The following is a 22,224-nucleotide window of genomic DNA, read 5'->3' as shown; positions in this document are numbered from 1 at the left end:
TGTTCGTTGAACTAATAAACTCAAGAAAGGGATATAGCTGACCTTGTGCTCACCTTTTTCTGGAAACTTAAGGGTTTTTTTTAAAATCCCACTCTGACTTTGAAGAAGCAAGTATTCTTTGCAAACCAAAATACTTTCCACAAAATTCTGGTTATTTATCCTCACTTTCAGAATGTGAGAAATTGTTTCTGGAAAGTGCCCTGACACAAAGTCTAAAACATTGCAGTAGCCCTGAAAGGGGCATTATCAGTGAATATATTTAACATTTATTTAAATCATATGTATACAGTAAGATCTGAATGTATTTCAAACTATTATACCAGAATTGAAGTCACTTTCAAATTCCAGGATTTATCATATTTTAAAATAGTGAATGATGCAAGTACTTTTATGCAAGTACCATGTCACCTCAACAATAAGCAGCACCCATATCAAGATAGAACAGGATTTAAACAACCATATAAGCACACTTCCATAACCTACACACAAGCACTGCTAAGTGAACTGATAAAATATATATCCAGGTTTAACAAAACAAACTGTTCAAGTAGTTTAAGTAACAGCAGTATGAATATTCTCATTTCACCACTTTAACATAAGTCATCCAATTTGGGTGGATGAGAACCTGATATACTTGATTTATGCCATTTTCATAGAAAGTTTGTAATAAAGTAGTCTTTTGTTTCCTCATTCTTTATCTTTATAGTTTATGTCACCAGGCAGGTTTCAATTAAAGCACATTTTTTTGAAGAAAGGAATTAAACCAAAATAATTATATTTAATAAGATTTAGCATAGTGAACAGGCACATTATTTAATCTTGAATTATTTCCCAATAATCCAATGCTTCAGCTTCCAACCCCAAACTTAGCTAACAGGAACATGCAAAGGATTCCAGCCCCAAATGTTTTTTTTCTTTTTTTTTGTGTGGAAAAATCTTTTTTAGTATTTCTGAATTTTTTCTAAACTCAAAACATGGGAGGCATGTTTTACATTGTTTCAAGTATTTGGAGGCCCCACATTTTTTTTCTTTCATAGTTTTTCCAACATCTTTAAAGGTTACCTAACCACACTATTTCCTCATTAAACCCAAAACAAAACAAAAAAAATCAATATAATCATGAAGAGGGAGGCGGGGCAGAGAGACAAAGATCTTTTAAGAAAGACATACATGCAACAGACTTAAGTTTCATAGGGCTGTTTTGCTACTGTTGCAGCAGCTGTGATACCAACTGCCATTATATAAAAAAAAATCACCAGTATTAGGCCTGGCTATTTTCCATTTGCATAGGAGGTGGCAATGACCAGTTTTGTCTTATCGACCCAGGGAATGAAATTCAGCCCAAGATCAATGGTGATAGTGACCTACATACAAGCAACAGATACTAGATTAAAGAGTGCCTGAGACTAGTACTGTAACCCTAACCCTTTGAGGAAGGGTTTATGTTACATTGCCTAAATCCACTCTTAAGGTACGTATCAGCAGAAGCAAGGTCCCCAAACGATCAACAGACCCAAAAAGATCAGCAGAGGCACGGACAAAAAACACTTGTGTTATTGGCTCCCAGGCTTCATCAAAACGTCCCCGAAAATGCTGGCAATATTAAGCAAACTCTGTTTCTAACTATCAAAAAAGTAAAGTCACCCTTTCTGAAGAAGAGGAAGCTGCCACAGCAATTGTAGCAGTAATCCATAAGCAAATAGCAAGTTGACTCAATATTATCGAAGGTTACGTGTGCTTTTGCCCAAACGATGGGTTTCAACGACCACTCACTATATTCAATGAGGAGAATGTACAGCATCTCTTCAACTAATTGTCCTCCATTATAGAATCCCCTTGTGCACCCTTTCAACACTGACAGTTGAAACACATGACGTAGGACTGCAGGATATTCCTACAAAAATGTGACAGGGTGAAGGTGGTTCAACAAGAAATACCGCACACTACCCTGACATCTGATACAATTTGGTACGGCATCATATACTGTCTCTTGCGCAACCATTTTAGAAAAAGGAGACAGAGTTTGGTTCCTTTGGGCAGCAGAAATAGAAACTCGTCTCCAAGCCCTTCAGCGCTTGAATGTTGAGAGGACACGCTAAGCCAGATTCTTCCCAAAACCATGACTTTGGGAAAAGCCCTGGTTATCATACAGAGCAAATAAGATCCTAGAAAGACACAGCTTTGACAGACCAGCTGAGAACTGGAACACACGCCGCCTGCTGGATCTCTCTGGCTATTACAGACACCATGTGCTGCCAAGCATATACAACTGGGTAGGACCTGCACAGCTTAGGTTTTATTAGTCTTGAGTCAACTTTTAAGAGGAATGTTTTTAGTAATGATATACCAAGGTAGGGAGATCGCATAGTTACTTGCATTCTAGTAGGGAAAATGTCTCGAGTTTTTGACAAGCAAAAGAGGGGCAATACAGTCTCATTTTGAATCATCAATGCACAGATCTAACTTAACATGATGAAGTCTGGGCAGTGGTATATACTCTGTTCTTGCCAACCAGTGTCCTGAGCAAAATGGTGTTCTCCATGGCAGGTGATGGCCATCATTCACACTTGGAATGTGACTTAGTGATGTAGCAGACCTTCCTCACAACTTATCCTCCATCAGACCGCCTCATCTGTGACTCAGAACAGCAGCAACTACCAGGGCTACTGCATGCCAATTACTGAATTGCCTAAATTTAGCAGAAATCACCGACCCTGAGGTCATAAGGCTACATCAGCAACTACCCTGTCTACCTATGGCCAGATTTAAAGAGAATTTGTATACTACACAGCATGTATAATGGGAAGGCAGGCTGGGAAAAAAAAGTGTATCTAATCCTTCTTTCTTGGGCAGTTCAAGAAATACTCTTCAAAAAGATTCTAGGCAATTGTTCTATAGGCTAGATGCTAGTGAGCATTCAGAGTATTTTCTACCCACTATTTTTGTGACCACAGGAGAAAAAAGACAGAGCAAAATCCCACTTCATGTTCCAGTATTATGAAAGACCATTCAAAATGTTCTGTGAGGACCTAACCCATTCAAAACATTCAAATGGAACACTCTACATAAGTTGATTTTGTTTTGAGAAAACCTTTTTCTATTCCATGAATATTCTTTAACCATAAGGGCCATATCAGATAACACACGGTTTCAGGACCAAACCAAATTAGTAACACTGCAACTTAAACCCAGTTTCTTATATCAATGTAAAGTTAATCCTTATGTGAATTTAAATCATTAGCAGATTTTTGTATGCAACTAAAAACCTTGTTTTTTGAAAACCACGAAGAGGGAAAAAAACCTTATAATTTAATGGGAAAGAAAATACTGAAAGAAAAAGAACAATTAAGTCAATCAAATTTCTGGAACATAAAGGGGTTTAGCCAATATTATAAAAATCAGACATAAATATTTTAACATACCCCTCCAGAGGCAAAAATACGCAAGATTTCTTACCTGTTAAAAGAAAAGTTTATAAAGGAAAAAAAAATCTACTCTTCTTGGCTCCTTGCCCATTACAAGGTATCCTGGCAACAGCAAAATCTTTCAGTCTACACTATTAGCAGATTAGAGACTGAATTAGGTTAAGATGTAGCAGGTTTCTTCCTACAAAAACAAACAAAAACAAAACAATTTAATTACATCAATATACAATTTAATTAGCCAATTCAATTAGAAACAGACCTAAAAAGATAAATATAGAGTATCAATGGCTGCCTAGGAGATAAAAATTAGGCTAACTCACCTCTATGTACAATGTTTTATGAAAATACATAGCAGTTTTTTTTCTTTTTACATGTGTTTTTCCCCCCCATGAAATTTGAAAATACCAATTGAGGGGGGGGAATGCCAGACGTTCAAGTAGGCTTTATAAAAGGTCGAGGAACACAAGACATTATTGCTTATGCATCCTAGATAACTGAGAAAACCAAGAATATTTTAAAAAATTACTGTACTTCATTGATTATATAAAGCCTTCAACGCCCTCTGTATAATCAACGAAGCGCAGGCAGACTTTTTGGATATTTTTCAATTATGTCGCATATCAAGCTGTGAAAAGTGCTCCAAAAAATGGGAATCCCAGAATATATCATTGTCCTCATAAGAAACGTATACACAGACCATGAACCCTCACAGTCCAGGCAGAATATGGTGAAGGTTGGAAATGAGTGCAAAGATCAGAATTGTGCAAGCATGCAACATTCTATAGAAGTGAAAGTTGGACTCTGAAGAAATAAGGTAGAAAAGAGTATTGATGCTTTTGAACTTTGTGTTGGAAAAAAATTCTGAGAATATTCTGGACAGCCAAGAAAACAAATGGATCACTGAACAAAACAACCCAGAGATCTCACTGGAGGCTTAACTTGCTAGTTATCCCATTTTGGATATGTTATGTGAACACCTAGTCTCTGGAAAAGGCTCCAATGCTGGAAAAGGTAGAAGGAAAAAGAGGAGGAGGATGACCAGGAGCAAGATGGACAGGTTCAATTAAAGCAGTCACTAGCTATCATTGGAGTAACTCAAGGACCAGGTTATGGACAGAAAATTTATCTATGTGGTTGTTAAAGTGTTGACAACCACTTGATGGCATGTAATCCAACTACTTTAATCAATTTACAGATTACCAAATCCATTTATTAAGGGGTGAAGCAGCTCTCATTCATGAATAGTAGAATATTTTGACATTTAGTAGAAAAAATAGTAGGATGTAATAAAAATATTCTGAAGTGAAGGGGAAAAAATCTGTATTCATAATATTGAAATCTAAGATCATCAATGAAACTGAGTTGGGACGGATTCATGACATAAATAGCACTTTTTCACAGTAAAAAATTGGAAATTATTAAGAGAGCTTGCCATTAAAGGAGAGCAACTTGCTAAGTGGATTTGGTAAGTTGATGAAAATCAAAATAACTGATGGCTAGTAGCTACAGCAGCTTCATATTGCAGTCCTTACTGAAGGCTATATGACTACTATTGCACTTGTGATTTACTTGTGTCTTTCTTAAACATCTTCTTAGACACAATGAGAACAGAGTAATGATTTAGATAGGCTCCAAGTTTCATCCAAAGGCTTTCTTATATTCTCATCATTTTTCAAATATAGAGCATGTACAGAGCAATAACAGAAATGTTGTACTGAATTTGGCATGAAAAACAGTGATTCCTTTATGACCTAACATAATAAACATCAAAAATGTAGTGTTTTTAAGGAAGAAAATGTAAAACGGTAAGTTTTTTTTGGAAGAAATAGATAAATGGTAATTTACAGATTTTTCTTTATTGTTAGTGTTGTTAGTCACATGTAATGTTATACATGTTTATAAAGTTCAAGTTTAAAAAAAACATTGCAGATAATAAACTCTTGCCTTTCAGAAGTAGGCTTTAGTATGATTTAAAATTAGTAAACATTTTATAAAAGATCATATAACAGACAGAAAGAGCAAACCCTTAATAGGTTCAGATGCAAATTCTATCCTTGACTACTCTAGCAACACTATTACAAATCACAATTTAGGTGGTCCTCAACTTATGACTGGTTGCTTAACAACTGTTAAGAACAGGTGCTTTATAGTTTGTAAAGAATGTCTGTCCACTGTAAAATGTCATGCCACACATCCTCAGTCATGCGACCATTTTGAGTGCCAGGCAATCGGCTTGCCTTTACAGTTTTCTTCAGTGTCCCGCAGTTATATGACCACAATTAGTTACTTTTTTGCCATTTTCAGCCAAAATAATCCCATTCAAGATAATGGGTTCACACTTACGACTACAGATTCACTTAACAACCACCATGATTTGCTTAACAACTATCCACAAAAAATGCTGTAAAATCGGGACCGGTCATGTGATTATCTCGACTTACAAGTCATAATGATGTATGACCGCCAATCTGGTCCCAATTGTAGTTGAATGAGAAGGACTATCTCTAATTCATACACTGAAGTCTTGTATACTATCATCTCTTTTCAGTGTCACGTACTATGCATTGGATAAATTCTACTCTTGGAAAGCATTTCAAAGAAGAATGTACAACAAAAGCCTAATTCTGCTAACTCTAAGATTTAAAGTTTTATTTGCCAAAGCATTTTGTGGTTGCCATTATGTACAAAAAATATAGCAAACATGACTATGACTCTTTTTTGAGATAGCTTGAACTTCAAAGGCTCCATTCCAGCTTGAGAAAGGCACAATAAATGCTCCATCATTACAGAAATGAGGTATTATTGAGGACAACCAATATGATATAATAGCTAACAAACATTTAAGTCCACCTTTGGACATCAAAACTCATTGAATAACTTTGTGTCATTTCCTGCCTAATTTACGTAATACAGTTGTCAGACGGGGGGGGGGGATCATATGTATATCCCAAAAGCTCCCAAAAGAGAAATGGAATGCAATTAACAATAATAACAATAACGACAGTAAAAATTCAATTATTTAAAACAAAAAGCCACATAGATCACTTGCGCTGGCAGATATGTTACAGATGTTTGATTCTTGCAGGACTCATAAAACTTTCAACAAGTCTGGATGTAGTAGTGTTCTTTAGAGCAGAAGTGAAGCTACCTGATTTGCACCTCTTCCTGTACCCAGCCTCGTTTCTCAAAAAATATAGTACCTGCTTAGCCATAAGTCAATTGAAAGTCATATTTGGACCAAGTCATTTGGTTATAACTGTGGCAATAGACTGAAATTAAAACTAAGAAGGCTGTGTATAATTTCAGCCATGATCCCTTTTTGGACCACATGCTACAACAAATTACAACACTGTATAGCTTATGACCTACAGTATTAAAGTGTATAAACCAAGCTTAAGGTTAAGAACTTATGGTTAAGAACAGAAATACATTAAATTCTTAGTTACGTATCACAAACACAAGGAACTATCACTGAGAGACTGTAACTCTAAACTGGTACACAATGAGAGTGGGGGAAAAACATGCAGTACAAACAATTGTTCAGTCTTCTAAACCAGTTCTATTAGTAAATTCTGGTGCCATTTGCAAAAGAATGGCAAAGGACTTTGGCTTCCAGTTTTTTAACAGCAACAAGGAAATAACTATACATTTAATTAGGTTGCTGAAATCAAGAACCCTAGAAGTATCCTAGAAATAAATATTTATAAAGATGAACTCAACACTGTTCTCTAACTGGAAACAAGATCAACTGCTCAGAACATTTCCCTGTTCTTTGTACCTTTGCTTCTGCCTCTGAGATAGTGCTTAAATTTCTTGAAAACCCAAACAAATTCAACAAGCCTAAGTTCTGCCTCCTCTATTAAACCACAGCATAGGACATCATGACAATTTAACCAAAAAAAGTTACTGAGTAAGATGGTTAGCATACCACAGTCCTTTGTGGGACTGTGAAGCTTAACACCTTTAAAAAGAAGAAAATTCATTTTTATACTAGGCTTATACAACATGCTATATCATAATGTGATTCATTTGGTTTTGGCTTATTTCTTATGAACCCATTCACTATAGTTGATAAGCTCTTTTCAATAATTTTTCATTTTTTTCTGGTGAATTCAATAAAGTACCATGTAGTCTCTTCTCAGCAAATGTTTTATCATGTATCTTGGACTAAACCTGTATCAATCTTAAATAGATTATTAGGGATTAAGGATCTGATATAATTTCGCATTTTGCAACCAATCTAAAAAACCCTCTTAAATACTTGTAGCATTTGCTGCATAGACTTTGAAATTACATAATAATTCATCTTATTCCTATTCTCCTTTAAAATATTAGAACTAGTATTCGAAATAGACTGGTTTGTAATTTAGGCACTGAAGTTTCTTAAATTATCAGTTCCTGCCTTTTAGGCCCACTTTTTAGTTTTAATGCTATTTTATTTTACTCCAAATGTCCTTCACACACATTTTGAGAAGGAATTCTATTTTTTTTAACATTTTACACTCTGTACTAATACATTACTAATTGCATTTCTGTTTACACTGTTAATATATATTAAAAAATACAAACTGAACGAGCACATCAATGTATCTACAGCTCAGGTTACAATGGCAATTGGGGCTGGAATTTCCATTGCTACGCATAAAGTCACATGATCATATCGCTTAGCAATGGCAATTACAGCATGAGTCATTAAGCAAGGATCTCATGTGACTGTGATTTCTGACTTGCTGCCAGCTTCCCCACTGTGTGTGTTTGTGGGACACTGGCAGGGAATGTTGGAAATCATGATCACATGACTGCGGGAACCCTGCAATGGCTAAGTACCATTCATTCAGTACAGTCATAACTTTGAACAGTCACTAAACAATGGTTGTACCCTGAGAACTATGTGTACATCGAATTCATTAAACTCAAGAACGAGCTTCTATATCCATTTAAGTAATACTGCTGGAAATTAGGGTAAAATATAATATCCAAATCTGCAAGAAAAAATAATAAAATTCAAATGTATTACAGGTATACAGAAATAAAATTTGTATTTAAGGAGGAATAATCCAAAGCAACCCGCTTTTCTCTCACATATCATTATTTCTGTCACAATGGCCGCATTCACACATAAACTCTAACATAATTTGTGCTTTCTTGACTCACCACGATGAGCACATTTTATCCATTATAATTCAATACCATATATAAATCAGTAACCTGAACTTATGAAAAACTACCAGTTTTCATATCTACCAGCACATCCTATCCTTCTGTTCTGCCAAAATCTGCTTTATAACCATAAAAAGAATAGTACTGGATACAAAAGATGGAATATTTTCTAGAAATTATATTTTATCTATTCCCACTTATTTGGGGTGGCATTCTACTCATGAAATGCTTCTAAGAGGAAGAAAAAAATGAATATAGTCCCTCCTGCTTTTTTAACTTAAGCATTTTCTAAAAACATTTTAAGTTTCATCTATATATTATTTTATGTCTAATTATGTTTGTCCCAGGCTAAAGTTTTCTATCTAAACTGAGACAATAATTCATCTGACTAAAGCTGAATTAATTTATATCAACTTTATCACCTAAAATCCAGATGCTTAGATACTGCATGACCACTAAAACTATTATTTTTTTATCCCACACCCTATTTTGAACTTAAAGATTACTAGTATTATTTTAATAATTGAAACTTTATAAAAAAAATGAAAACTGAAGCTAAATTATGCATTTTAGATCTTATTAGGCTGTCTCTCTTTTCAATATTTTTAAAAGCAGTTACAGTTACCCCGGAATTATGTAAAAAAAAAACCCACAAAGGAGTGAACATTTTCCCCATGTATCTCGTTATCAAATTCCAAATACTACAGTGTGTCCTATCATGAAAAGGCATTTGTTCACCTCTACACAATTTTACCAGCGGTATAATCAGCAACTTTGGGGGGAAAAGTTATCTTTGTAAACAGAAAGTATTATCTCAAACACCGCAGCCTCATTTAATTCAGTGTCTTCTGTCAAGGATGATTCTGAATTAAGAATATTTTTTCCAAAAAAAATTACATAGAAAATATTTTGATCATGGATTTCTAGTGTCCAGTTTCCTTTAGCAGAAAACCTTAATATCACTAATTTACTATTTGTTTTAGAGACATATTACGATTCACCACACTTAGTAGGACTTAGTTTATTGCCAGGTTAATTTCAGCAAATAAAGACTCATCTGAATTCTACTTAAGAATGGTTTTAGCATCACCTATTATCTTTTTTCCCTCATACTTCTACAATTAGAGAAACACCGTAACTGGCTAGAATATGCATTATATTTAAGAACACTTCCACCTTTTATTTCAAGTAACTTTCAGAAAACAGAAGACCAGGCAAATTTCCACATCCCTCTGCTTTTCTAACCAAAAGTGCTTTGAATCCAGTAGCCCCTCTTTTCAGGTAACCAAGTATATGATTACAGCCTTCAGGTAGAGCTCCCTACATTTGAGCTGGTAATATTACATGGACATTGTTTTTAAAGTAGGAAGAAATTTAATTGTCTTTATGATTATATTCTCAGCTGTAAATTTTAAAAAAATCACAATACAATCCCTATCTTGTATGATTCACAGAATTGAACTTCATTACTATTTTGCATCCTACATACAGTAGAACTTGGTAATAAAAATATTCCATTTCCAATAAATAGGTCAGTAAAAATAGCTTTGACTTTAAAAAAACAAAACAAAACAAAAATCAAATTAATTCTCAAAGGAACTGAGAAGCACCACACAGACAAAAGAATTTTATAGTTAGTTAAGCTGGGTGGCTACATAGACATCCAAAGTTCAACTAGTCTCAAAAAACAAGCAGGATCTGACCTGTTTGCAGGAACGTCATGCAAAAAGGCAATTATAAATTACTTATGTATTGTTGCCATAAAACCTTCAAGGTCATGTCCGTAAGTCAAAGGACTTGAGCTTGACTTGAAATCAACCTTATCTTTTCAATGTGGTAGTACAGAGAATAATAAAGAACGTGAAAAATATACTACACTCTAGCCCAGAGGTCCCCAACCTTTTGGGCACCAGGGACCAGTTCCATGGACAGAGATTTGTCCGCAGATTGGAGGATGCGTGGTTTTGTGTGCTGCCTACATCTCACGGATAGGGCTTTGCTTGTTTGTGCGAACCGTTTGATGGCATGTCGCGGCCCGGTATTGGTCCACGGACTGGGAGTTGGGGACCCCTGCTCTAGCCAATATAATTTTTTTAATTCTACTTACAGAATTGAGAAGTGCAAGAATCACAGGTAGCACTTGTATGAAAACAGAATTTAAGAATTCAAACCTAGACGACTAGTATTTTCACAGATCAAAGTTGAGATGCCAAGAGGAGAAAGGATCAACAGTTTTAAAATATTGATGGTTCATATTAACCAAGTATGTCACATAGTATTAAAAAAGTGAAAAGCAATTAAACAAATCCTTCCTGACCCTAATATTGCTGGATGCACATACAAAATTACATTATATTAAAGTCTGGGAATGGACATAATCCATCTAACATTTACCACATATGTTTATACTTTTAAGTTACAACTCATATTGCTCAGCAAGTTACCATTCTCAAACTTTTGTGGTACCACGATTCCTTAAAATAAAAGAATATATATGAGGGCGTGGAAAAAATGAATTTATGTGATAACCCCACCATCAACAGATGCATAAATAATAAGCTTATCATTTGACAGTTTCCTGAAGGAGGGGATGTATCCCGCAGTTGAGAAGCAAATAGCATCCACAACACATAGAGAACTACCTTCACATTCTGAGAAAGCCTAAGCTGGGAGTTCAGCACACAAGGAATACCGCTCCAGAAAGATCTGCAGTAGAGCATGCTGGCATTCTGTTAAAAGATATCAACACAAAGTTTGCAGTGGGTTCAATATCAAGATGACAAAATGTACTAGGAAAAGTCATCTTGGAAGAGGGAGAGAGATAAAATTAGGCAGGAGCCAATGCTGCAATTACAAGAGTTGTTGAATTCACATCTGGATATTGTAGATGGTTGTGTCTACCACTAGCACCTTAGAGGAGACCACTAACTTCCAGACAGAGGAAAACAACTGTGACCCATTCTGTTTCTGTCCCATTCCCCCCCCCCCCCCCGCAAGAAATTGAGACCTACAGTTTGAAAACTCCTGCAAGTATTATCTATTACAGCATGGTCAATAAAATTTGATAGTAACCATAGTCAAAAATACCTGGCAGACATAAATTTTTGAGACTTGTAGCTTTATATTTACCCTGCTACATTTATTTATTTATTCAGATTTATGGCTCCCTAACTCCCAGCAACTCTAGGAGGCACACAAATTTAAAAAATAAACCAAACAATTACATATCAAAACCAGCAAATAAATTGGCGAACCAAAATAACATCCCACTTCCTAGAGATGGTTTCACTCAACACTCTAGGCCAGTGGGAATAGCAAGGCTTCAAGAGCCTTACAAAAAGCCAATATGATTGGGGCCATCCTAATCTGGTAGACAGGGAAGAGAGAAGCTGTTCTGCAGAGCAGGGTCCATGATGGAGAAACCACACTTCTTGGGTCCCATTAGATGCACTGCTTGGTGGAAAGGTCCCAAAGAATGCCAACAATGTCAGACTTGGTGGAACTGTATAAATAAAATTATACAGAACAATACTAGTAAATTTCTGAACTCACGGATACTTCCAAAAATGATTATGCAATTTAGATATCAGCACCACTCAAATGAAACAGCAGTAACATAAACACTGTACAGCATTTTATTAAGATTCCTAGTTATTAAAGTAGAGTTTTGCAGCCAGAGAGACTCACACATCTACTTTGGAAATAAATAATGATTACTTCAAATTATTTTAGACTATTATCATTAAGAAAAATCAATTAGGTTAATACTTTCTCTTATGCCCCCAAAGGGACAGTTCTAAAGCAATGGGGGGCAAAGTACAGACTAGTTTTATTCACATGGAATAATACTTTTTAAATCCTTTTTCACTAAAGTAGAATGAACGCATTTTTATTTGTTAACAGAAAATGAATTGGAGCTATTCTCACCACCCAAATCCATATCCTGGCTTCAGGCATCACTGTCTAAAACCAGAGAAAAGCCTAGCTCGAACCTTTAACTAAAACTTAAGCTTCAAATCCTGAGTCCTGAAGTTACCCAGATATTTTTCTACGTTGTCAGCTAAGAAGAAAAATGTATGTTTCAAACTAATCATTTCCATTCCCATTCATTTGCGACAGAAAAAAAGTCATAAATGGTGTTCCCTACATTCCCATAAAAGCAGACTAAAAAAAGATTGCCGGTAAGCCTGCGGGAGGCAAAAAAAAACAACAACAAAAAAAAACAAGTATACGTGGGAATGCATAAACGCGTGTCGGGGATTAAATGATTCTTCTCGATTTTGTTGGAGAAGGGGCCCTTGGCTGAAAACCCCCTCGTCTGATAAGGTAGCAGCGCGGGGTGGTGGTGGTGGTGTTTTCCCTGCTCCCCGGCAGTAAAGGGGGAAGGGAGGCAGGCCGCTGCGACACAGAAACGAAGGCGGGGGAGGGGGGATAGTGCACTCAGGAAGCAAAACAAACCGGACTTAAAATTAGGCCGCTGCCGCTCCAAGTACGAGCCAGAGGGCAGCATTCCGGCCCCCGCACTTCAAGACCCAGGGACGCCGAAGGGCCGATAGCGGTGACGGAAAGGCGAAGCCGGCCTCCCAGCTCCGGTTCTTCAGGACTCCTTCCCGTTGCTCACCGGCCGACGCGTTTCTTTCCAATGAAGCAAACCACCGTCGCCGCCACCCCCGCCCCGCTCCGCTCTCCCCTGCCCTGGGCCTTCGAAGAAGGGGCGGCCGCCAGCTCCTACCCGAAGGCAGATGAATTCCCGAAGCCCTTACTTCAGCGAACAGGCGCCCCGGCTCGGGCAACGCGACCCCCTGCCGCACTCAGGCGGGAAAACGGCGGCTCCCTACCATCACTGACTCTTCAAGATGGCGGTCATATCGGCTTCTTCGAACCCTCCTGTCTCCGTTCCCCCCCCCCCCATTCCTGCCAATCAACCCTCCACAGGTCACGCCTTCGCTCAGCAAGTTTTTTTTTTCTATTGGACGGTGGCTAAAGTTTCTGTGCTCTATTGGTTCCAGGACATAGTCAATCATAAGGCAATCAATTCTCTATTGGGCAACAAAGGAATAAAGGCCGGGGTCACGGCTTTATTTAATCCAATCGGCGTATTCGGATGGGTGACTCCGGCTTCCCACGGTCACGCCCTAGCAACAGCCGAACGTCACTTTGAAAGACTTTCAGATTGCCCAACTAATATGTCCCATTCAGTTTAAAACTAAACCAATGGCAGCCAATCGTTCTAAACTCAGTCCAATTGCAAGTCACGGGGGGGGGGCAGAGCTGAAGTGCCTCCTCCCATAGCGCTGTTTACTAACGAACGTGCTGTCCTATTGGACAACCTAAGAACCCAAATTATCGTCATAAAATTAAAGAACCAGAACCGCCTGACAACAAAGACTTCTTTCATAAAGGGGGGAGGAGTTAGAAAACTGTCGGTCAGTTAAAATGGCATTTGTAACTCAGTTCAGCTCCACCTTTTTTCCGAAGGGGAATTAGCTCAAATGGTAGAGCGCTCGCTTAGCATGCGAGAGGTAGCGGGATCGATGCCCGCATTCTCCAGTTTTTAGTATAACGTTTTTTGGGGGGAAAAAGTTGTTTAAGTTTGTTGTGACCAATAACAGTATTTTTCTCAAACACCGGCTCTAATTATTATTTTTTTACACACACCAACGATTAAGCCTCCTTCTCTCCGCTACTCCGCAATCTCTCCCCCCCACCCCCACCCCCAAACATAAATTGCGTTTGGGTTAAGGTTGTGTTAAGGTCGACGGGGTGCAAATGCAAATGTTACGTGTGCACGCAGTAATCACGATAAGGAACTGATCTCGATCCACGATATCCACGGCGGGCCGAAACTTTCCAGACGTGAGATTTTCACCATCAGCGGGGGGGGGGGGGGGGAAGGGAGAAGAAGAAGAAGAAGAAGAAGAAGAAGAAGAAGAAGAAGAAGAAGAAGAAGAAGAAGAAGAAGAAGAAGAAGAAGAAGAAGAAGAAGAAGAAGAAGAAGAAGAAGAAGAAGAAGAAGAAGAAGAAGAAGAAGAAGAAGAAGAAGAAGAAGAAGAAGAAGAAGAAGAAGAAGAAGAAGAAGAAGAAGAAGAAGAAGAAGAAGAAGAAGAAGAAGAAGAAGAAGAAGAAGAAGAAGAAGAAGAAGAAGAAGAAGAAGAAGAAGAAGAAGAAGAAGAAGAAGAAGAAGAAGAAGAAGAAGAAGAAGAAGACGACCAGCACCGGAAGAGAATCTGTCGAGTTTCCGCCCCCCTGCCCTCCTCATTGTTAAACTTAACCAACTCACAAAGAAAAATAAAAAACCACTCAGCAACACCCCTTGGCCTGAACATACCCATGAGGGTAGGTGGGGGGGTGGGGGAGGAAGAGAGAAATTTACGATCGTAGCTACCAGCAGAACTGCTCTACCTGGGCAGCAACGTGATACAAAAAACAAACTTCTGCCATTTGAACAGTGGGCAGGGCTTGACGCATGTCAATCAAAGTCAACTCCAGGTGCGAAAGGTTTGGGCGTGCGTCGCAGTGGAAGGAGCTTCCCAACGCGTCAATTTACCTACAGGTAGTAGTGCTCGGCTTGCAACCGTTCACTCAGTGACTGAAGTTACAATGGTACTGAAAAAGTGACTTAGGAGCTTTCCCCCCCCCCCCCCACTTACGACCTTCACAGAGACACTTGGCAACTGCCCTGTATGTATTTCTGACGGTTGCAGTTGGGTTCAATTGCGATCGTTAAGTTATACCGGTGCAGTATTTTACAGATTTCTCCCGCCTCCGTTTTTCCCCCTTTTTATGTTCGAAGTATATAATTCAACTGTATACCATAAGAGATTCCTCAGATTGACCTCATTGGTTGTAATTCTTGGTAGTGTTAACCAGGTGTGAGTTTTTTTCTTAATTTAGAGCTTAAAATTCTCTTTCAGAAAGTGATGCAGAATTTTACACGCGATAGGATGTGTTGAATAATTGAAATGCTCATAACGGTACAAGCTGCGTGTTTTATTTGGTATATTTTTCATTCTTTTTTTATGTCTGTCGCGCTTTATGTTTATATTCTTTTTTAAACGTTTAAGAAAGTTTTGTTTTTAAAAGGAACCGGTTTAGGGCTGGGCTAAGCTTATTTGTAGACATAATTAAACCTGATTTAAAAACTAAGTTTTAGTTATTTCATAAAAATCTGTTTCTTCTTAGGTTACCCAAATATCTTCCCCATAAAGTTTCATAACATTACCTTAGGGCAGGGGTAGGCAACCTCGGCTCTTTTATGACTCATGGACTTCAACTCCCAGAATTCCTGAGCCAGCGAAGCTGGCTCAGGAATTCTGGGAGTTGAAGTCCATGAGTCATAAAAGAGCCGAGGTTGCCTACCCCTGCCTTAGGGACTGAAAAATCAGAAGTCTGATAGCAACTAACACATTTTATTAAAAGCTCATGAAAGGCCAGGACTTCTAATACAATCTGTTGGTTGGAAAAGAACCAACTGCTATTCTCCTACATAGTCTATTTAGAGACTGAAAGATTCTCAACCTGAGAGGGGACTAGCAGTGGCAGCAGAACAAAAGGAGGAGAAAGGAAATGATCGCCATCCCACCCCCTGACATGGGGACTATGCAACAGACTCCTCCAGGACAGTTGCTCCTGTGGGAACAGGTGTTCTGGTGGCCTTCATGAAGGCTGTTAGGCTGATGCACTAGTTGCAATCCTAAACTGGACCTTGAAGCCCTCACTTGCGCCTCCCACTACCAGGCTAGGTTTCTGTGGCCTACGCAATGGAAAGGTGCCTTTGAACATAACCCAGTAATTACAATTGGTGCAAAATGCAGCGGTTAGGATTAGGGTTAGGGAACTGCTGCTGCCAGTTGATACTATAATCTGCTCTGGATTATTTCTGCAGTCGTTTCATTCTTTTTGCTGTGTGCTATCGGCACTTTCTCCACAACTGCTTGCTCCAATGTAAAATTATCATTTTTTGTTCTGAGGTTTGGGGCATATTATATGCCCATTTTCTATTCTCTGTGGGCAATTCTGGTTTAGATTTCAGTTTAGAGCCTTGGTGGAGCAGTGGGCTAATGCCTCCTTAAGTAACACCAGCTGCCTGCAATTAGTGCAGGTTCGCATCCCACCAGGCTCAAGGTTGACTCAGCCTTACATCCTTCCATCCTTCCGAGGTAGGTAAAACGAGGACCCAGATTGTTGGGGGCAATTAAGCTGACTTTGTAATAATGCCGCTTGGGGGAGGTGTGAAAGCCCTAATAATCAGGCATATACATAGAATGAAGGCTACTGCTAAAGTTTGTAAGCCGCCCTGAGTCTTCGGAGAAGGGCGGGATATAAATGGAATTAAAATAAAAAAAAAATAAATAAAACTAAGAATTTTCAATTGTCTCCTTTTTTATGTTAAGCCTGCATTCCTACTGCAGTTTGAATTTTTGCCAAACATGCATTCCAAAGCTATACTCTATTCAGGTAAAGCTTTTTAAACAGACAGATGACAGCTAGGTAGTTAGAGATAAAGATAGATCCCATACCTTTTTTCTGTTCATATTTCATATTGCCTGCACATTTACAATACATCTTGGATTCTGTTTCTTCTTTTCTTCCAAAATACTACAAGATGCATTTTTTAATATCTATGGGACCCCATTGGGTAAGGTTATCAAGCTATTTGAAACAAGTTACTACCTGTATGTCAACTAAACTTTAGGTTTTTCTTTCTGTCATTCATTAAGTGAGTCTGGCCCCAATTAGCATCAACTATAGTAATTTTACACTGAAGAAACATACGGTAAATATAGTGATTAGAATAAGTGTGCCAAAAACTAATTATCAGGAAAAAAAGTCAATAATAATAGCTACAGAAATATAAAATAATCCAATCATTATCATTAAACCTAGGCTATACAGAGACATATTGCATAACCTTTTCATCAAACACATATACGGTACTAGATCCATTCCTTAATGTGTGGAGATGCCAAATTGTAATCTAATGGAAATAAATACTGGAAACCCATAGCTTCATAAATTCAGTGTGAATGAATGACTTTCCAGTTTGTTTGCTATAATATTCATAATATAAAACACCAGGAGGATATTATCAAATACTCATCTATTTTTTTATAAATCCAGATTGTGATGGAAGCATTATACAACATATGGTTTTACACTACTTTTTACAGTATTTTATGTGGCCTCTTCACTAGTGTTACTGTTAACTATTACTACCTTAATAAAGATGTGGTCTATACTTTGCATCTGGGCTTTATCTTGGGCTTTAATGTAAGTATAATATTAACATAATATGATGAAATATAGATAAATGTAAAGATTATAGACTTTTGAGATAAATGCAGATAGATAAAAACCTGTATCTCTTTATATTTATTAATACATAATCATTATACTATCCCCTCTTGGGGTAAGCAATGGTAGAGAAAATAAATAAGTTATAGGTCAAAATACAGGTCCTCAACTTATGACCACAACTGTGCCCAAAATTTATGTTGTTAAACAAGACATTTGTTAAGTGAATGTTGCCCCATTTTATGATTTTTCTTGCCAGAGTCGTTAAGTGAATCACTACAATTCTTAAGTTAGTAATATGGTTGTTAAGTGAATCTGGCTTCCCCACTGATTTTGCTTGTCAGAAAGTCACAAAATGGGATCACATAAGACCAGGACACTGCAACTGTCATAAATATAGTCAGTTGCCAAGTATCTGAATTTTGACCACGTGACCATGGGGATGCTGCAATGGTTGCAAGTATGAAAAATGGTCATAAGCCACTTTTTCCGTGGAGGTTTCTTATTTAGCATTATTTATCTACTTCCAAAACAATTTTTATTTCCATCAGAATCACTCTTCATTGATTTCTTTTCAGCGTCTTAATCTCAGTTATCCCTTGATTTCCTTGCAATTATCTTTTTTTCTACATACACATTATATTCTGATCCTTATTTTCTGCAGTAGTCATTCTCCTTCGTGCATTTTTTCCCCTCATCCATAGCTTCTATATCTAGCTTCCTAAATCATGCTTCCCATTATTGTAACTCCAGTAATTTAGTTATTTATTTTTTACAGGACTTATATGACCGCCTATCTCATATCAAATGACTCTAGGCAGCTCATTGCATCCATAAAACATAATTAAAAACAAAAGCCCCCCCCCAAGACCAGATCAAACATCCACACAGCTAAACACCCATCAGGATTAATATTCTTGTCACAAGACTGAATTTTATATTGTATTTCTTTCTCCATCGCTTTCCAGATGTGTCAGATCTGTTCTAAAAATTCCATTACAGTATATATATAAAACATGCACATGGAAGTCGATGAAGAGGAATTAAGAAACTACTCACAAAGAAACAGAATCCAGCAGTAGAAATACATACTGGCTCTAATTCATTACAAAGGCCATCCCAATATTTTGAAATCTGTTAACAAAATAATAATACAAGTGCAAATAATGAAAGACTTAGAATGGGTTTCTGTAAAAACAAGACAGGGTTAATTGAGGTGCCATACTACTACTTATAATCTGTTTGAATATAAACATGTTAAAATCTTTTCTGGTCTGGGTGATTCATAATGAATCTCCATATTATTTCAAGTTATTTCTGACTGGCATTAAAATTTACCAAAGTAATGTCAAAATTATTTAGTAATTTATTTTTTGCAGATTATGGAAAAATTAATTTCAGCAAACTAAAATTTTAGAAATTGGAACAAAGTCACTATTTTCATCCTAGTTTTATTTACCCACAGGTGCGTTGGAGTAGGAGAAAAATAGGTGACCTACATATTGATTCTGGACATCTGGTGGCTACTTTGGGGGAGGGTTGGAATCTTATTAAAATATTCGCTTGTTGGCAGAAGGATTGCTTCAACATCGTGTCTGATGTGGTAGTGAAGTCAGAGCACAGAGATTTTAAAATATTGTTTTTGTTCAAAAATTTTTTAATATTATTAAAAGAGTTATTTCTGAGCATTTGGCTGAAATTTTTCTAATTTACCACGTGAGGGCAATCTAATCCCATCTGCTCCAGTATTTTTGTACAGTTCTGTACTTCTATTATTCATTCGCATTCTACAGTGCCATAGCTTTGAGACATTGGTATCATCTACTGCCGTCTGCTGGACTTGAGTTTTAATTCTGTACTCTCAGGGTCCACATAATGAAGATATTAGAGGCTGACAAAGCCAAAGTTGAAATCCAGAATACTACAGACATTACTTGGATGTTTGTACTTACTCTTTGTTTCAAGGATAAGCTGGTCCTATGTTTCTAGAAAAGAAGCAACCAAGTTGGCCTCTAAACAGCAAGGCAGGCCCCGTAATATGTTTTGGTGATATATTAACCAGTGACAGTGACAGTGACAAGTTGTTTGTCAGGTTATGACTTGCTGTCTTTGCCCAAATAGGGATGGGATTTGTCACAATAATCTCAAGTTGATACTAAAGCTGTCATGATATTTCTCATAATAAATACTATGTGTGAACAGTAAACACGGCCTAATACAGCTAAGTATTTTAGCATTTAGTTTTCCTTGCCCCTTGCAGTATCAAAAATTGACTACTACATTTTGACTTATAATACTACTTCCTTATTCAATGACTGACAGGAGACCAATATGGGGGTGAGTGCACATAGTATTTCATGGTTCCTGATCTGGTTACCCGGCACAGAGCTTCTAAATGACCAACAACGCAGCAGGAGAAAGATTGGACAGAAAGACTATGGTTGGAAAAAAGAGAGGAAGTCAATCTACCTAGAGTCTAGGTCAGACATGTCAAACACAAGGCCCGGGGGCCGGATGCAGCCCGCGAAGTGGTTTCATGCAGCCCATGAAGCCATCCTGGAAACAGTGAGGGAACGGCCCCCACTGTCTTGGCCCTGGCCCAGAGACCCTCCCTCTGCCAGAGACCCTCAGATCTCTCCCACTCCTGCCCAGGCCCCCATAGGCACCCTTGATGCCAAGGATGTAGAGCTGGCCACGCCCACCCAGTAGGCCATACACACTCTAGCCATGCCCACCCAGTAGGCCACGCCCACCCTGGCCATACCCACCCGGCCCCCTGAGGGCAACCGCAATGCTGATGCGGCCCTCAATGAAATTGAGTTTGACACCCCTGGGTGCTAGACTCTTCAGAAAGAAATTTCATTTAGATGAATTTAGCCTGCAAATGATGAATATTCTTGTTCCTGCATCCAACCATACCAAATTGTTATTGATGTGTACTAGACATCTGCCCAAAGAAAGAATCTGTGGCTTGAACTCATGGAAAGTATGGAGAATATGTTTCTACAATAAACACTTGTCTAAATAGAGAATCCAGGAATAGGCTACAGTGGCCTCTTGTTATTTATGCCTGGTTAATTCATCAAAAGAAACTGACACTCCACATTTAGGAAACAGAATACCTACTGACTTCTCATTTGCTTTATAAAAAGTCTGACTTCAGTCATTTCACAAATTAGAAAAACACCTGAGTTTGGAAAAACAAAACTCACCAAAATGTAAACTTTGAATTCTGAACCTCTTGAGAGGATGGATGGTTGCCAGCCTGCCAAAAAACAGTGACTACTGCAAACAGCCTAGCAACTGAAGGCTTCCTTTCTTGTCTGTCAATTTTATGCTGATCATCCTGTTCTAAGGCTTTGTTTTCAATCCGTAAAGACAAATTTTATGCATTGTGTGGATCAAAGTTATCTGTAAACAGCATATTGGTCTTTTTTCTGTAAAAATTAGGAGATTAAACCAAATGTATTTGATCTTTTATGGGATATTTAACAATGAAAATAATTTGAGTTAATATCTACAATTGCTTTTAAGCTTTAATTTTAGGGTTCCACATAGCTGTGCTTAGTTACTGTTATGTTGGCTTTATTTCAGATCTCAGTAGTATAAAGTTTCTTTGTAATGGAATTTGAATGTCATAAATATGAAAAATTACTGTTATAAAAATAAGACACCTATTCGTATAAATGAGGCAGAAACGAGACAAATTTATTTGCTTAGAGCCAGCTTATTCTCCAAGGGAAAATAAAATTATTCTCCAAAGTTATTTTTCAAGTTTCAGTTCACACTGTGCAGAGGTAATGAATAATTTTGTAGGATATGAGTTAGGATCCAAATGTTACATGCATTAACCAGAAGTATCCCATTAAGTTTGTTCTGCTCAACAAATTATTCTCACATTTTAGTTTTGATAAAAGCTAACTTATCTTACGAATATTGAATGTTAGGGTTCTATTCCAGATTCTGTCGCCTTTTCGATTGGTACTACATATTTTTTTTTAGAATTTATGGTTATAATCTGAGACCTTATTGAAACCTTACTTGTAAAACAAGTCCCCAAAGCATTTTTTTGTATATGAATGCGTGTGCAGCCTTTCTGCATTTTATTGAACTCTGATATTCTGTGTTGAGATAGACACATAGTGTTTATCTTTTTTCTTTTTGGAAAACCGCAACTTTTGAAAAATGGGGTTCCAGATGGATATTTTAAATACTGCTTGAACGCTTAAAAAGAGTATTCCCTTCACAAATAAATTGTGCACAGAATTCCATCTCCAAAGCACCCATAATTAAGCATTTGAACACACACACAAAAAAGAAAAGAGTTTCTGTAGATAGATGAATC

The 22,224-nt window shown here is 37.5% G+C and overlaps 1 protein-coding gene across 4 annotated transcripts in view; it reads right to left on the bottom strand.

The window, feature by feature from the left end:
* Window positions 1-13,487, bottom strand: part of PPP6R3 (protein phosphatase 6 regulatory subunit 3) — a 68,249-nt gene extending 54,762 nt beyond the window's left edge. The window contains exons 1-2 of one of the 4 annotated variants that reach the window (XM_083348963.1): window positions 13,318-13,487; window positions 3,457-3,606 (exon numbers count right to left, since the gene is read on the bottom strand). The gene's annotated coding sequence lies outside the window, so the exon portion shown is untranslated. Of the gene's footprint in view, window positions 1-3,456; window positions 3,607-5,866; window positions 5,983-13,317 lie in introns of those variants that run through there. The other 3 variants (XM_083348964.1, XM_083348966.1, XM_083348965.1) reach the window with 3 other exon arrangements.
* Window positions 13,488-22,224: the final 8,737 nt, after the last annotated feature.

The sequence above is a fragment of the Vipera ursinii genome (assembly GCF_947247035.1).
Source record: "Vipera ursinii genome assembly, chromosome: 1".
NCBI classification, from domain to species: domain Eukaryota; kingdom Metazoa; phylum Chordata; class Lepidosauria; order Squamata; family Viperidae; genus Vipera; species Vipera ursinii.
The sequence above is the reverse complement of the archived record's forward strand: the minus strand, read 5'-3'. Positions and strand labels throughout refer to the sequence as shown.